General features: G+C 40.4%; 1 long non-coding RNA gene across 1 annotated transcript; it reads left to right on the top strand.

Annotated features, from left to right (window-relative positions):
• The first annotated feature begins 1553 nt into the window (after positions 1-1553).
• On the top strand, positions 1554-12159 carry LOC139759420 (uncharacterized). The gene is made up of 3 exons (XR_011715044.1): positions 1554-1679; positions 2195-3644; positions 12024-12159. It is a non-coding gene; the product is annotated as an uncharacterized lncRNA (long non-coding RNA).
• Positions 12160-17888: the final 5729 nt, after the last annotated feature.

Below are 17888 nucleotides of genomic sequence, written 5' to 3'. Positions count from 1 at the left end.
ATGGTGTATAATCACTCTTCCCACTAAACAGGATTGGATTATGTATTACGTCCCAGGGTATTGTTCGTGGTTTCAATAGACGTAATGATTTGTTCAGCATTTTACCAGTAAACATATTAATGAAATTTAAAGGAAACACTTCCATAAAACACTTCATATATAAGAAAAGAAAAGCATTGTTGAACCAAAAATAATCAGAATGAAATTCTCGTATGGCTAAGGTTACGTTAATATTCGATAAACGAAAAAACATGATTTTTCAAAAAAATGTAAACCATTGATTGTTGGTTCCCTAAATACTAAGTTCGAGGAAGAATTCCTACATTTATCTGCTACAAAAAGAGGATATCATTTTTTCCAGTTTCGAAGTAAATTCAGTACTTGGAAGTTTCAGTAATCTAGAAATAAAGGGAAATCGTCTGCATACTTAAAGATCAACAATGTATCGTCTACATAACTGTGATAGACAATTCCAGCCACATAACTTCATGGTGACCAAAATCCATTAGCTATGTTGGACCAAATGGGAAATTAATCATACCATCCGTATACCCGGGATGTGGAACCACTGAATGAAAAGAAATAATTACTATATAACAAAGATAATAATTCCCTAAACTAAAACTTAATGAACTCATAACTATATTCATCTGTAAGTAGGTCGTAAGCACAAGATATTAATGGGTTTCTAGAGAGGAATATTTGCAAATATACAGTGTCAAATACTAGACGCTGTGAGGATGACACATCTTTTTTTGTTCATTTTAGATACGGGCTTTTCCTGTCAAGCGAATTCTTCCAAACTGACTTATATAGACGGCACTCAACTTTATAAGGGAGCAGAAATCAAGGCGCCGAAATTTTCATGTGCTAACAGGCAATAATGACTGCTGCACTATGGCTAGCACCAGAAGAAGCAAGCATACATGGTTTATATATTGACTGCAGCACCTTTGGTCCAGAGAAGCCTCGGCTTTTTACCTCATTGTCGCGATCTCATTAAGATGGGCAGGTGATAACGATAATAATAACAATAATTATAACCTTAATTCAGCTCGTCATCAGATAATGGCAGACGCAAAGACAGAGGTATTAGACTAGGGTAAATAAGTTCCTGGTAATCACAGTTTGCCCGGGTTAGAAGGGTACTCATGATAGGGTCAGAAAATTCTAATTTGTCCTTTGTATCGTGCAACACGTGAAATCTCTCAGAAACCCAAATCTTTATCGTAGTTAAATATCCAGGATCAGCCCATTAACACTACCGTAAATCGTATGCTCGTCCACAGACGATATTTGGGAGTAGTGCCCCATCTTCATTATGAAACACTCAGCATTCCACTTCGATGCCTACCATAAGTAAATAAAAAGAATATTCACCCTAAGAAAGTAGCTGGCCAATTTCTTTCGACAGCATGGAATCAAACGATTAAATAATGATCGTGTCCCGTTTCACTAAATGTCAAGTAATCATTTTCATTAGGTTACCTTACACTTTACACAATTTTCTATGAAATAAAAGAAAATGATACTTAAGGGTAACTGTAATAAAGTGTAATTATGCACGAGTCGTAATTCGTATTTATGCAGAGAGATTGGGAGGTCTTGCACAATACCGTATCCATCTCAAGTCTATGACAAGCACTTGTGTTTCAGCATCATGCTTGGCATTCACTCAAGTGAGTAAAAGTGTGAAATTTGTCGTTTCTTTAGGAATTTTACAGTGAAAGATAAGTGAATCTTACATTCTGGGCGTTTGTTTGCTGTGTTCAAGTCCTCTCACTGTGTGCAATTAACATGAGGCAATGATGGTCAGTTATAAATCTCAGTTACATCGATAATCAGATAAATATCTGTCCCTAGGAAAAGCTAAGTGTTTAACGTTTACCTCACATATTCCCTTCATCATCATAGCCCTCCCCACTATCACTTAATATCGTAGGTTTAAAAAAAATCAAATCGCATTGCCCTTGCATGGACCACTTCTAAGTATAGTTAGTACAATGACTTTCGTAATTTTCCCATATCTCCAAGTTATTTCCATGGTGTTCCTAAATTGGAACTTACCAATAAATTTCAGATTCTGCAACGAGGATGACTTGTTTATCCAGTATGATCTGTGGCTGATGCTACTGACATGGCTGCAATGAATTCTTACATGTATCAACTACTGACACAGTTGTTTGTTCTACAGGTATTATTTTGGCTACTGACCTCATGAGCTGTCTGCATGTGTCCCTGCAACCAATGCTTGGACCCAAGGCACATGTTTAGCTGTTGCTTCCCACAGTTGCTATTTGGAGACCGGCTACTCGAGGATTAAACATTATGATGCTTCCTTCCCTTTAACAGCTAAGTTGTAGAATTTTCTTCTTTAATCTTAACGTCTTCTTATTACCTTTACATTTAAGAGTCAGGTCTAGAAACACCTGCAGAGCCTTGATTAATTTCTATTCCTTTTCTTTTACTTTTTTCTTATATCCAAGATGGCCTTTGTTTGGGGCTTACGTTTCCTCTCAAAATGTTAGTTATTGTAGGAGGAAAAAAAGATAGACCAAAGAAGATATGGGATTGATTAACTTTAAGGGGAAAAATGTAATGAGGGACAGAGCCTAAGAAACCTCACTTAACGTCCTTCATCAGTTGAGTTTTACAACACAATAAAGATTAAGTTTAGAATGCCTGGCCTTTCCGTACTGCTTAGATGACATAAGTAAAGTTGATAGAGCCACAGTTTCTTCGATAACCAACGCCACCTTGCTTGTTTAAAGTTAAAAACGAAATGACGGATTCGTTGTTTCTGCTCACATGTATGACAGATTATGCTGTTTAAAAAATTACGCAAATTAGGCACTTGACGCAAAAAATGGTAGGTGACGCCACCTTAGATAAGTACTGTAGGACCCCAGCAGAGAGGGATCCTTCGTTAGGAAGTTGCTTTTATGTATATAGATTTTTTTTTCTCATTTTACAATCAGGGAAAAAACTGGGGCATGTGCTTCGGAACTCCTAAACTGCCATACAAAACAAAATCGAATTTTGGAAAGCAGTCAGAGAAGCCACAGATAGGAGCATGAGTGACCTGCAAGTAACCACTCTTTTCGCTATCTTTAATGACTTCCTTTCTTTGTTGCAAGCTGCCGATCAACCCTGAGAATGCAACCCAAAACAGTACTGCCAGGGATGAGAATTTTTCCTAGATTTAAGGAATTTCTGGTACGATAGGGAATTCCTATCTGAATTTGGGGATTTTTTGAGCTGTATCAGAAATGTAAAATTAGGCATATTCCCCCACATTTTCATATACTAAGCATTAACATACCTAAGAACTAGTTTCCATTTATATTTTACCTGAAAATTTTTTCACTACAGCAAGAGTTCACTACTTGTTGAGGCAAGTCATTCATACTCACAGATCACGATGGAATATGTCTCTTGTCATGATACGGAAGCTCACGTATTGTGTTCGGCGGCCTCATGCTCATGATTTTTTTCTCTCCAACAATTCACCATGCGGCAGGTGGGTGGCAAGCCTACAAACGTTCAGACTTCTTGTACAGTTCAACCCGGACTACCAAGTGCATGTGTCTTTAGTGCAGAGCCGCCACCAGCAGGATTTTTCCTCCATCTACAATAAAAGATAGGTCAGTTGATACAAGGTGTTCGTGTATTTGGCAATAGTAGTAAAAGACATATATGAAGAGTTCTCTTTACATGAAGAGGGGACAGCGTGGCACATATATTGTAAACCCAGTTAAAGTCGAATAATTTGAAGCTTGAGCTGGTGTTTATAGAGTTCTACAATCCTTTGTCCCTGGATAAAATGTAGGCTTAGTCTTTTTCTTACCACGCTATCTGTTCAATGCCTATCATTCCATGCTTAATTTGTTTTTTTTCACTCAAGCTTAAAAATATTATCTTTGATCTAATTCTTCGATTAATAACTTTATTCAAAAAACAGTCGATATGTAAAACGCCAGTGACTCGGAATATAGTTAGGTTACGCTGAAATGAAAGTCCCCAACTTGAAATTATTCACCATTTTTACATCTCTACATTTTCTGGAAAATCATTCGCTTAATAAAACCATGATTTTTTTTTTACTTTGATTCAGCTCATTTACAAATCATTTACAAATTACTCTCCTATGCACTTGCCTTATCATTTCATGAAAATATCCATTTTCCAGAGGAACGTGAACAAAAGAGAAATGTAGGAAATGGGGAATTTTTACCTTCAGATTTGGGAAACTTGGACGAGATTGTCTTGTAACACTGAGAGTGTCTGGGACTAACTTCCGGGTTCATTTTGACGGATAGCGAAAAGGCTAATGAGTCCACTTGCCTTTCCCTTCCCAAGGACTGAACCTATGACCTCTTACGGTGACCACCGTGCGACAGGTCACCACAACTTTAGTGTAATCTTGGTAGCAGACAATAAAATAAAGCTTCCGTACGTTACTATGTTGCACATTTTGAGACATGGTGGAAGGAAAAAGGATATGGGTTGAAACTGTACCCAGAAAACTTGAAAATACTTATGACGGTAAATTCTATCTGATTAGCTGCATTTATGTTGTGCATACGGTAAATTTTAACCTTTTATTTTCTTATGACATAATGGTACACTTGCTAATAGGTAATCAGTCAGATACAACAGCAATGATGGTTTCAAAGGATGAAAAACCATTTTACGAGTATGGGTAGATTTCCTTAACGCACCTGAGAGTACACTAGTTTGATGCAGGAGTGTTTTAACTCTAGAATAATTTATCTACAAGAATTTACCCTCTTCAACCACCATAGTACATTTGAGGCTAGCAGATACTCGCTCCCAGGGATCGTTACCATACGGCAACTTACCTAAGCCTTTGAAATTATGAAGCAGAGGCGAGTTGGCACCATTAGCCCAGCCGGCACTCATCATTCAAAGATCACCGAAACCTGTGTGTGGGATTTCATGTCAGGAGGAAAGGAATTATTTTTCGGAAGGAAAGTAAAGGAGGGGGAAATATGGTAAAAGAAAAAAAAAAAAATTCTTCAGTTTTCAAAACATGTTTATCATGTTTCATAACTCCTTTACCATTAGTTATTCCTTTTATGATTTATTTTGCCTTTTAACAGTAATACAATACTTTGATCTCTTAACTCTTGTTAACTGCACAGATAATGATTTGTTTAGGGCTTCGTTTTTGTTCCAGCATTGACCAGGCATCCCTTCCCTCATACCCAGGATAGGACCTCCTTCCTTTTTCTCACTTGTTTATGTGTCGGTGAATATGATATACTCAATTATATTCATTCAGTATTACTCACAGTATTTCTTTTAACTATGTTGTTAGTGTAAGGATGAAAGCTTACTACACTACAGAATTTTCAATGAATGGGAATTTATTTGTTGGCGAAATAAAAGTCCCCCCCCACAAACAAAAAAAAATTGTGGAAACATACCAATCTTTTGAGGGAACATAACCCTCATTTTAAGCAAAGATCAGAATTTGTATGTATGATGAGAGAAAGGCTATATTAAGATCATGTAAGATAACTTTATCTGAATCTTAAAGGATCTCGTATCATTACTGCATTCCTTACTCCTAGGGATGAAGAAGAAAGTCTTAAAGACGCAGGAGTGAAAGTGGCAGGAGTAAGGGTCCATTACCCCCCCCCCCCCCTCCTTGTATTTCAATTTCTAAAAGCTGTTACAGAGCCAAGCTCATTTCATTAGAGGGACGAGGAGAGACTTATCATATTTGAGGAAAAGAGCCTAGGAATTCTGTCTCTGAGTGGAACAGAGCACAAGGAGAAGATGGAGAATGCTTTGGAATGTCAAAGGGATAAAGTTTGGAGTTAGTGTGAGTACAAGTATAACGGAGGGGTGGCACTTATGTTGGAGCTGTGGGAATGTATTAAAGGGTGCAAGGAAGTGAATTCCAGACCTGTGTGAGTGAGACTGAAATGGATTACAAGATATGGGTGACTGTCAATGGGTTTGCACCTGGTAGTGAGGAAGAGAGATGAGTGTGGGAGTAGCTGAGACTGTGTCAGCAAATATTTGCTGACACAGGGAGGTGAATGCAAGAGTTTTGGAAAGAGGGGCAAGTATGAAGTCTGTTGTGGATGAGAGAGCTTGGGAAGTGAGTCAGTTGTTGTTCGCTGATGATACAGCACTGGTGGCTGATTCATGTGAGAAACTGCAGAAGCTGGTGACTGAGTTTGGTAAAGTGTGTGAAAGAAGAAAGTTAAGAGTAAATGTGAATAAGAGCAAGGTTATTAGGTACAGGAGGGTTGAGGGTCAAGTCAATTGGGAGGTAAGTTTGAATGGAGAAAAACTGAAGGAAGTAAAGTGTTTTAGATATCTGGGAGTGGATCTGGCAGCGGATGGAACCATGGAAGCGGAAGTGAATCATAGGGTGGGGGAGGGGGTGAAAATCCTGGGAGCCTTGAAGAATGTGTGGAAGTCGAGAACATTATCTCGGAAAGCAAAAATGGGCATGTTTGAAGGAATAGTGGTTCCAACAATGTTGTATGGTTGCGAGGCGTGGGCTATGGATAGTTGTCCGCAGGAGGGTGGATGTGCTGGAAATGAGATGTTTGAGGACTATGTGTGGTGTGAGGTGGTTTGATCGAGTAAGTAATGTAAGGGTAAGAGAGATGTGTGGAAATAAAAAGAGTGTGGTTGAGAGAGCAGAAGAGGGTGTTTTGAAATGGTTTGGGCACATGGAGAAAATGAGTGAGGAAAGATTGACCAAGAGGATATATGTGTTGGAGGTGGAGGGAACGAGGAGAAGTGGGAGACCAAATTGGAGGTGGAAAGATGGAGTGAAAAAGATTTTGTGTGATCGGGGCCTGAACATGCAGGAGGGTGAAAGGAGGGCAAGGAATAGAGTGAATTGGATCGATGTGGTATACCGGGGTTGATGTGCTGTCAGTGGATTGAATCAGGGCATGTGAAGCGTCTGGGGTAAACCATGGAAAGTTGTGTGGGGCCTGGTTGTGGAAAGGGAGCTGTGGTTTCGGGCATTATTGCATGACAGCTAGAGACTGAGTGTGAACGAATGGGGCCTTTGTTGTCTTTTCCTAGTGCTGCCTCGCACACATGAGGGGGGAGGGGGATGGTATTCCATGTGTGGCGAGGTGGCGATTTGAATGAATAAAGGCAGACAGTGTGAATTGTGTGCATGGGTATATATGTATGTGTCTGTGTGTGTATATATATGTGTACATTGAGATGTATAGGTATGTATATTTGCGTATGTGGATGTGTATGTATATACATTGTGTATGGGGGTGGGTTGGGCCATTTCTTTCGTCTGTTTCCTTGCGCTGCCTCGCAAATGCGGGAGACAGCGACAAAGCAAAATAAATAAATGAATATAAATATATATACGTATATATATATATATATATATATATATATATATATATATATATATATATATATATATATATATATATATATCTTCTTCATACTATTCGCCATTTCCCGCGTTAGTGAGGTAGCGTTAAGAACAGAGGACTGAGCCTTTGAGGGAATATCCTCACTTGGCCCCATTCTCTGTTCCTTCTTTTGGAAAACCAAAAACGAGAGGGGAGGATTTCCAGCCCCCCCGCTCCCTTCCCTTTTAGTCGCCTTCTACGACACGCAGGGAATACGTGAGAAGTATTCTTTCTCCCCTATCCCCAGGGATAATAATTTTCTTTTCTTTCTTTTAAACTATTTGCCATTTCCCGCGTTAGCGAGGTAGCGTTAAGAACAGAGGACTGGGCCTTTTTTGGAATATCCTCACCTGGCCCCCTCTGTTCCTTCTTTTGGAAAATTAAAAAAAAAAATGAGAGGGGAGGATTTCCAGCCCCCCGCTCCCTCCCCTTTTAGTCGCCTTCTACGACACGCAGGGAATACGTGGGAAGTATTCTTAATCCCCTATCCCCAGGGATATATATATATATATATATATATATATATATATTTTTATTTATTTTATTTTATTATACTTTGTCGCTGTCTCCCGCGTTTGCGAGGTAGCGCAAGGAAACAGACGAAAGAAATGGCCCAACCCCCCCCATACACATGTATATACATACATCCACACACGCAAATATACATACCTACACAGCTTTCCATGGTTTACCCCAGATGCTTCACATGCCTTGATTCAATCCACTGACAGCACGTCAACCCCGGTATACCACATCGCTCCAATTCACTCTATTCCTTGCCCTCCTTTCACCCTCCTGCATGCTCAGGCCCCGATCACACAAAATCTTTTTCACTCCATCTTTCCACCTCCAATTTGGTCTCCCTCTTCTCCTTGTTCCCTCCACCTCCGACACATATATCCTCTTGGTCAATCTTTCCTCACTCATCCTCTCCATGTGCCCAAACCACTTCAAAACACCCTCTTCTGCTCTCTCAACCACGCTCTTTTTTATTTCCACACATCTCTCTTACCCTTACGTTACTCACTCGATCAAACCACCTCACACCACACATTGTCCTCAAACATCTCATTTCCAGCACATCCATCCTCCTGCACACAACTCTATCCATAGCCCACGCCTCGCAACCATACAACATTGTTGGAACCACTATTCCTTCAAACATACCCATTTTTGCTTTCCGAGATAATGTTCTCGACTTCCACACATTCTTCAAGGCCCCCAGGATTTTCGCCCCCTCCCCCACCCTATGATCCACTTCCGCTTCCATGGTTCCATCCACTGCCAGATCCACTCCCAGATATCTAAAACACTTCACTTCCTCCAGTTTTTCTCCATTCAAACTCACCTCCCAATTGACTTGACCCTCAACCCTACTGTACCTAATAACCTTGCTCTTATTCACATTTACTCTTAACTTTCTTTTTCCACACACTTTTCCAAACTCAGTCACCAGCTTCTGCAGTTTCTCACATGAATCAGCCACCAGCGCTGTATCATCAGCGAACAACAACTGACTCACTTCCCAAGCTCTCTCACCCCCAACAGACTTCATACTTGCCCCTCTTTCCAAAACTCTTGCATTTACCTCCCTAACAACCCCATCCATAAACAAATTAAACAACCATGGAGACATCACACACCCCTGCCGCAAACCTACATTCACTGAGAACCAATCACTTTCCTCTCTTCCTACACGTACACATGCCTTACATCCTCGATAAAAACTTTTCACTGCTTCTAACAACTTTCCTCCCACACCATATATTCTTAATACCTTCCACAGAGCATCTCTATCAACTCTATCATATGCCTTCTCCAGATCCATAAATGCTACATACAAATCCATTTGCTTTTCTAAGTATTGCTTTTCTAAGTATTTCTCACATACATTCTTCAAAGCAAACACCTGATCCACACATCCTCTACCACTTCTGAAACCACACTGCTCTTCCCCAATCTGATGCTCTGTACATGCCTTCACCCTCTCAATCAATACCCTCCCATATAATTTACCAGGAATACTCAACAAACTTATACCTCTGTAATTTGAGCACTCACTCTTATCCCCTTTGCCTTTGTACAATGGCACTATGCACGCATTCCGCCAATCCTCAGGCACCTCACCATGAGTCATACATACATTAAATAACCTTACCAACCAGTCAACAATACAGTCACCCCCTTTTTTAATAAATTCCACTGCAATACCATCCAAACCTGCTGCCTTGCCGGCTTTCATCTTCCGCAAAGCTTTCACTACCTCTTCTCTGTTTACCAAATCATTTTCCCTAACCCTCTCACTTTGCACACCACCTCGACCAAAACACCCTATATCTGCCACTCTATCATCAAACACATTCAACAAACCTCCAAACTACTCACTCCATCTCCTTCTCACATCACCACTACTTGTTATCACCTCCCCACTTGCGCCCTTCACCGAAGTTCCCATTTGCTCCCTTGTCTTACGCACTTTATTTACCTCCTTCCAGAACATCTTTTTATTCTCCCTAAAATTTAATGATACTCTCTCACCCCAACTCCCATTTGCCCTTTTTTTCACCTCTTGCACCTTTCTCTTGACCTCCTGTCTCTTTCTTTTATACACCTCCCACTCAACTGCATTTTTTCCCTGCAAAAATCGTCCAAATGCCTCTCTCTTCTCTTTCACTAATACTCTTACTTCTTCATCCCACCACTCACTACCCTTTCTAATCAACCCACCTCCCACTCTTCTCATGCCACAAGCATCTTTTGCGCAATCCATCACTGATTCCCTAAATACATCCCATTCCTCCCCCACTCCCCTTACTTCCATTGTTCTCACCTTTTTCCATTCTGTACTCATATATATAATATATATATATATATATATATATATATATATATATATATATATATATATATATGTATATATATATTTTTTTTTTTGCTTTGTCGCTGTCTCCCGCGTTTGCGAGGTAGCGCAAGGAAACAGATGAAAGAAAATGACCCAACCCACCCCCATACACATGTATATACATACGTCCACACACGCTAATATACATACCTACACAGCTTTCCATGGGTTACCCCAGACGCCCCACACGCCCTGATTCAATCCACCGACAGCACGTCAACCCCGGTACACCACATCGATCCAATTCACTCTATTCCTTGCCCTCCTTTCACCCTCCTGCATGTTCAGGCCCCGATCAGACAAAATCTTTTTCACTCCATCTTTCCACCTCCAATTTGGTCTCCCACTTCTCCTCGTTCCCTCCACCTCCGACACATATATAATTATCAATGTAAAATGTTCCAAGAAAATCTAAATATGAACAACTAAGGTATTTTACTTCCGTACATATTAGACAGAATCTCAAGTAACATTTCTGAGCATGATACACAAAAAAATTATGTATGGAAGTCAGAGAATTTTCATCCATTGACAAATAAAGACCTAGAGATACATTCAGAAGGATGAAGAGTTGTAGGAGCTGAATTTTGGTTTCAGACTACTACACTGCAATAGTATCCTATATTAACTATTTACAAAAAAAAGAAAAAAGAAAATTGTCACTTCATTGTCAGAATTGGTTGCATACTATATGCAGTTTCATTAGTCTTCATCAGACTATAACCTTAGTTCCTGGTACCATTATCAATATCTTGAGTACTAAGTGACAGCAAAGAACAATTAAGAGAATTCTTTGATGCTCCTTTCACCCACTGATAACCACTTCTTTCTGGCCATACTCACAGCAATGGATTATGTACACAATATTACCTTACAGCATGTCTTTTTTTTTTCTGTTACCTGTTCTAATCTTCCACCCTTTTTGGGTTACTTTTGCAATAGGTTCCTAAACTTTTCTTACATTTCATCTGCTAAACATTCATGAGCTAATTGCCTAATTTGAGCAACATTCTAGTTAACAACCATATGTTTCTGGTTAATAGTTCATGCATAGATTGTTTATGATTAAGGTGTCTAGCTATTATACATATCTTCTGAAAATATAATTATTTCATTGCCAAGAATTTTTCTCCTACTTATTGCTATTAGCATATTGCATAGTCTAGCACTATTCCCATTCTAATTAGAGGAGCTACATCATTTACAAAATCTGTTTATACTACAAATGACTTAATGCTTTGGTAACAAGCTGTGATTCAATACCTGATTCAACTAATCTAGCTACAGATCATCAACTTTCTCATTACCATGCCCCTATTCCATGTTCTCTTTTGTTATTACCTAATATTGTGATCTTACAAGATTTTTTCTTTTGGGTAAAATACATTAGGAAATCAATACTTACAATTCTAAGCACAAAAAAATCAACCAATATGAAAGATATTAAAATATATTAGATGGTGAATGATGGGATGAAATGCCTATTTCTAGTGAAAAGGATACCTGTAATCACAACTTACTGGTTATTCACACGAAAATATTCTTGTGTACAACATACACAAGTAGCTTGAAAACACTAGCACATAATACTCAATCCATGTGCGATTTCTTGTGTTTGAAAATATCCTTAATATTTAACCACATAGTTTTTTCACATATCTTACACTTATATTTCTTCTTTGTAGGATCTCCGTCATCTCCACCTTCAGTCTCATCATCCACTCCAGATGATTGCATTGCATATCTTAAACACTTTGTCAAATGTGCCAGACGTTCTAGAGTAGTAAGATGTAAATCTTGGTCACAATAAGGACAAATAGTATCATAGGAGGTGATAGTTGTGATCATGCATTCAGTATCAAGTAGGCAGTTGTAAGTGAGGAAGTCTGTTAAGTCAACTCCACCTTTAATATCATTGGGCTGACACAATTCCTTTGTATCCTCACTGAATGGATTTCCACTTAAGATGCAATCACCTGGTCCCGGCCCTGAGTGGAGGACTTTAACATCTGCAGCAAGAAGCCGACGCTGGGAGTAAAGTGATTCTTTTAAGAAAAAGTCAACCAGTCTAACAACAAGATCCTTCTCTAGCTTGTTTGCTTCTGTCACTAGTCTGTCTTAATTTTCAACTGAAGGTGTAAATGCCTGTTTTCTGAGGTCTAGTAAATGTTTCCATTTAAGACAAAGTTGCACTGCTTGAAACAGAAGATTCTGAGCTGATGTAGAATCTGGAAATTTAAGTTCAATAAAGTTATCACAAACTATTACAGTCATATCAGCATTGGTATCCACATTGTGGGCAAAAAGAAGCAACATCTGAGCAGTAGGCACCCGCAAAACATCAACAAGATATGGTTTATTGGTCTCTAATAAGGATAAATAGACCAGCAGCTGATGCTTTGTACTGGCAGGGTTCCTTGTTGTGAATCCTGGCAGCTCCACTACATCAGAATCAGCAACCTGAAGGACTTCTGGGTGGCTTGCAAATACATTATTTGGATGAACTGTAAAAGGTTTTGATACTGTGTGGAAGAACTGCTCAGACCCAGGCTTATAATTATTATGATCATCAGCAATTGCCACGTTAGGATAAAGTCCACTGCATAGAATAATTTTCAGCATTATCATGTCCTTGTAAGACCTTACAGTAGAACTTTGATGTATTTCCTGTAGTTGTTTCTGATCATTTTTGATCCTAAAGTCAACATCCTTGATATCAGTTCGACTGTCCTCATCATCACTGGGAACACTCTCCCCTTGAGACATCCTGAGCACTTTTGTCTTCCTGGGTCCTTCCTAATGTAATTCTCTTTTCAGTTCTTGAAGCTGTCGCAACTGACCTTTCCTCTGAGCTCACTCTGCACTCGTTAAATGTGCACGAGAATATATATATATATTTTCTTTCTTTTCTTTTAAACTATTCGCCATTTCCCGCGTTAGCGAGGTAGCGTTAAGAACAGAGGACTGGGCCTTTGAGGGATATCCTCACCTGGCCCCCCCTGTTCCTCCTTTTGGAAAATTAAAAAAAAAAAACGGGAGGGGAGGATTTCCAGCCCCCCGCTCCCTCCCCTTTTAGTCGCCTTCTACGACACGTAGGGAATAATGGGAAGTATTCTTAATCCCCTATCCCCTATCCCCTATAAAAAAAATATAATATATATAACAAGTAGTGGTAAAGGGGAAGAGTGGTTTGGAAATGTCTGGGGAGTGAAGTCAGGGGTTAGTGAGAGGACAAGAGCAAGGGAAGGAGTAGCAATACTCCTGAAACAGGAGTTGTGGGAGTATGTGATAGAATGTAAGAAAGTAAATTCTCGATTAATATGGGTAAAATTGAAAGTTGATGGAGAGAGGTGGGTGATTATTGGTGCATATGCACCTGGGCATGAGAAGAAAGATCATGAGAGGCAAGTGTTTTGGGAGCAGCTAAATGAGTGTGTTAGCGGTTTTGATGCACGAGACCGGGTTATAGTGATGGGTGATTTGAATGCAAAGGTGAGTAATGTGGCAGTTGAGGGAATAATTGGTATGCATGGGGTGTTCAGTGTTGTAAATGGAAATGGTGAAGAGCTTGTAGATTTATGTGCTGAAAAAGGACTGATGATTGGGAATACCTGGTTTAAAAAGCGAGATATACATAAGTATACTTATGTAAGTAGGAGAGATGGCCAGAGAGCGTTATTGGATTACGTGTTAATTGACAGGCGTGCGAAAGAGAGACTTTTGGATGTCAATGTGCTGAGAGGTGCAACTGGAGGGATGTCTGATCATTATCTTGTGGAGGCTAAGGTGAAGATTAGTATGGGTTTTCAGAAAAGAAGAGTGAATGTTGGGGTGAAGAAGGTGGTGAGAGTAAGTGAGCTTGGGAAGGAGACCTGTGTGAAGAAGTATCAGGAGAGACTGTGTACAGAATGGAAAAAGGTGAGAACAATGGAAGTAAGGGGAGTGGGGGAGGAATGGGATGTATTTAGGGAATCAGTGATGGATTGCGCAAAAGATGCTTGTGGCATGAGAAGAGTGGGATGTGGGCTGTTTAGAAAGGGTAGTGAGTGGTGGGATGAAGAAGTAAGAGTATTAGTGAAAGAGAAGAGAGAGGCATTTGGACGATTTTTGCAGGGAAAAAATGCAATTGAGTGGGAGAAGTATAAAAGAAAGAGACAGAAGGTCAAGAGAAAGGTGCAAGAGGTGAAAAAAAGGGCAAATGAGAGTTGGGGTGAGAGACTATCAGTAAATTTTAGGGAGAATAAAAAGATGTTCTGGAAGGAGGTAAATAGGGTGCGTAAGACAAGGGAGCAAATGGGAACTTCAGTGAAGGGCGTAAATGGGGAGGTGATAACAAGTAGTGGTGATGTGAGAAGGAGATGGAATGAGTATTTTGAAGGTTTGTTGAATGTGTCTGATGACAGAGTGGCAGATATAGGGTGTTTGGGTCGAGGTGGTGTGCAAAGTGAGAGGGTTAGGGAAAATGATTTGGTAAACAGAGAAGAGGTAGTAAAAGCTTTGCGGAAGATGAAAGCCGGCAAGGCAGCAGGTTTGGATGGTATTGCAGTGGAATTTATTAAAAAAGGGGGTGACTGTTTTGTTGACTGGTTGGTAAGGTTATTTAATGTATGTATGACTCATGGTGAGGTGCCTGAGGATTGGCGGAATGCGTGCATAGTGCCATTGTACAAAGGCAAAGGGGATAAGAGTGAGTGCTCAAATTACAGAGGTATAAGTTTGTTGAGTATTCCTGGTAAATTATATGGGAGGGTATTGATTGAGAGGGTGAAGGCATGTACAGAGCATCAAATTGGGGAAGAGCAGTGTGGTTTCAGAAGTGGTAGAGGATGTGTGGATCAGGTGTTTGCTTTGAAGAATGTATGTGAGAAATACTTAGAAAAGCAAATGGATTTGTATGTAGCATTTATGGATCTGGAGAAGGCATATGATAGAGTTGATAGAGATGCTCTGTGGAAGGTATTAAGAATATATGGTGTGGGAGGCAAGTTGTTAGAAGCAGTGAAAAGTTTTTATCGAGGATGTAAGGCATGTGTACGTGTAGGAAGAGAGGAAAGTGATTGGTTCTCAGTGAATGTAGGTTTGCGGCAGGGGTGTGTGATGTCTCCATGGTTGTTTAATTTGTTTATGGATGGGGTTGTTAGGGAGGTAAATGCAAGAGTCTTGGAAAGAGGGGCAAGTATGAAGTCTGTTGGGGATGAGAGAGCTTGGGAAGTGAGTCAGTTGTTGTTCGCTGATGATACAGCGCTGGTGGCGGATTCATGTGAGAAACTGCAGAAGCTGGTGACGGAGTTTGGTAAAGTGTGTGGAAGAAGAAAGTTAAGAGTAAATGTGAATAAGAGCAAGGTTATTAGGTACAGTAGGGTTGAGGGTCAAGTCAATTGGGAGGTGAGTTAGAATGGAGAAAAACTGGAGGAAGTGAAGTGTTTTAGATATCTGGGAGTGGATCTGTCAGCGGATGGAACCATGGAAGCGGAAGTGGATCATAGGGTGGGGGAGGGGGCGAAAATTTTGGGAGCCTTGAAAAATGTGTGGAAGTCGAGAACATTATCTCGGAAAGCAAAAATGGGTATGTTTGAAGGAATAGTGGTTCCAACAATGTTGTATGGTTGCGAGGCGTGGGCTATGGATAGAGTTGTGCGCAGGAGGATGGATGTGCTGGAAATGAGATGTTTGAGGACAATGTGTGGTGTGAGGTGGTTTGATCGAGTAAGTAACGTAAGGGTAAGAGAGATGTGTGGAAATAAAAAGAGCGTGGTTGAGAGAGCAGAAGAGGGTGTTTTGAAATGGTTTGGGCACATGGAGAGAATGAGTGAGGAAAGATTGACCAAGAGGATATATGTGTCGGAGGTGGAGGGAACGAGGAGAAGAGGGAGACCAAATTGGAGGTGGAAAGACGGAGTGAAAAGGATTTTGTGTGATCGGGGCCTGAACATGCAGGAGGGTGAAAGGAGGGCAAGGAATAGAGTGAATTGGAGCGATGTGGTATACAGGGGTTGACGTGCTGTCAGTGGATTGAATCAAGGCATGTGAAGCGTCCGGGGTAAACCATGGAAAGCTGTGTAGGTATGTATATTTGCGTGTGTGGACGTGTGTATGTACTTGTGTATGGGGGGGGGTTGGGCCATTTCTTTCGTCTGTTTCCTTGCGCTACCTCCAAACGCGGGAGACAGCGACAAAGTATAAAAAAAAAAAAAAAAAAAAAAAAAAAAAAAAAACAAGTAGTGGTGATGTGAGAAGGAGATGGAGTGAGTATTTTGAAGGTTTGTTGAATGTGTTTGATGATAGAGTAGCAGATATATGGTGTTTTGGTCGAGGTGGTGTGCAAAGTGAGAGGGTTAGGGAAAATGATTTGGTAAACAGAGAAGAGGTAGGAAAAGCTTTGCAGAAGATGAAAGCCGGTAAGGCAGCAGGTTTGGATGGTATTGCAGTGGAATTTATTAAAAAAGGGGGTGACTGTATTATTCACTGGTTGGTACGGTTATTTAATGTATGTATGACTCATGGTGAGGTGCCTGAGGATTGGCGGATTGCGTGCATAGTGCCATTGCACAAAGGCAAAGGGGTTAAGAGTGAGTGCTTAAATTACAGAGGTATAAGTTTGTTGAGTATTCCTGGTAAATTATATGGGAGGGTATTGATTGAGAGGGTGAAGGCATGTACAGAGCACCAGATTGGGGAAGAGCAGTGTGGTTTCAGAAGTGGTAGAGGATGTGTGGATCAGGTGTTTGCTTTCAAGAATGTATGTGAGAAATACTTAGAAAAGCAAATGGATTTGTATGTAGCATTTATGGATCTGGAGAAGGCATATGATAGAGTTGATAGAGATGCTCTGTGGAAGGTATTAAGAATATATGGTGTGGGAGGCAAGTTGTTAGAAGCAGTGAAAAGTTTTTATCGAGGATGTAAGGCATGTGTACGTGTAGGAAGAGAGGAAAGTGATTGGTTCTCAGTGAATATAGGTTTGCGGCAGGGGTGTGTGATGTCTCCATGGTTGTTTAATTTGTTTATGGATGGGGTTGTTAGGGAGGTGAATGCAAGAGTTTTGGAAAGAGGGGCAAGTATGAAGTCTGTTGGGGATGAGAGAGCTTGGGAAGTGAGTCAGTTGTTGTTCGCTGATGATACAGTGCTGGTGGCTGATTCATGTGAGAAACTGCAGAAGCTGGTGACTGAGTTTGGTAAAGTGTGTGAAAGAAGAAAGTTAAGAGTTAATGTGAATAAGAGCAAGGTTATTAGGTACAGTAGGGTTGAGGGTCAAGTCAATTGGGAGGTAATTTTGAATGGAGAAAAACTGGAGGAAGTAAAGTGTTTTAGATATCTGGGAGTGGATCTGGCAGCGGATGGAACCATGGAAGCGGAAGTGGATCATAGGGTGGGGGAGGGGGCGAAAATTCTGGGAGCCTTGAAGAATGTGTGGAAGTCGAGAACATTATCTCGGAGAGCAAAAATGGGTATGTTTGAAGGAATAGTGGTTCCAACAATGTTGAATGGTTGCGAGGCGTGGGCTATGGATAGAGTTGTGCGCAGGAGGATGGATGTGCTGGAAATGAGAT

Source organism: Panulirus ornatus, chromosome 33, assembly GCF_036320965.1.
Source record: "Panulirus ornatus isolate Po-2019 chromosome 33, ASM3632096v1, whole genome shotgun sequence".
Classification (NCBI taxonomy): Eukaryota; Metazoa; Arthropoda; class Malacostraca; order Decapoda; family Palinuridae; genus Panulirus; species Panulirus ornatus.
This window is presented reverse-complemented; position numbering and strand designations above follow the sequence as displayed.